Here is an 821-nt window from a genome sequence, read left to right on the forward strand (position 1 = left end):
TCTAATATGGACAACTACAAGACTACTCAATTGAAAGCTCAATGCTGCAGCTCATCATTATCCAATAATACTGAGGTACCACCGTATCAAAATGATACAGCATTCATTTCAGGACACCAAAGAGTGAGGTCATGCAATAGCCTGATAAGAGCTGTATTCCAATCTTTTTATCTTTTTAAGTTTATTTGCAATGTTTGTGTTCCTGTTGCCACAGTCTTAATAGGTCATCTGAAACATAACTATTGTTGCTAAGGTTAGTTAGGTGCAGTTTAATACACCTCAATCAGTCTTTCCCAAAAAAAAATTCTGGGGGCCCACTTTTTTAAAAATAATAAACCGTGGTGACCCAATTCACAGTGAGAAGACCAAATTTGTGCACTTTTACTTAAAAATTACTTCAAAAGTTAAATACTTTAAGACCTAATGAATTAATTTAAGCGGAGTTACTGTAACAGGCCGTCTCATTGTTTTTATTTCCTCTCGTCAGTAAAACAACACTAATTAATAAATGATACAAAATAAAAGCATTTAGGTGAAGCAAAAAATTCTGAAAATGAACATAAGACAAATGACCTTTCTGCGACCCAGTCTCCTGGAATGAATGACATACGTATACTTTACCAAGTACAGTGTGTGTAAGGCTACATTGTAGAACCTGCCCTTTGAATGGCCATTCTGTGCCAGTGATTATATAGCTATAAAACTGCAGCAGGCAGCAGAGCACTGCGTTTTGAGATATGAGCACAGAGTCCTCCACACAGCTGAACTGTGTTTTACCGTCCAGTGTGTAATATTGAGGAGGAACTATTGGCAGAAAAGGA

Source organism: Morone saxatilis, unplaced genomic scaffold (assembly GCF_004916995.1).
Source record: "Morone saxatilis isolate NCDOM2014 unplaced genomic scaffold, NCSU_SB_2.0 Contig21, whole genome shotgun sequence".
NCBI lineage: Eukaryota > Metazoa > Chordata > Actinopteri > Moronidae > Morone > Morone saxatilis.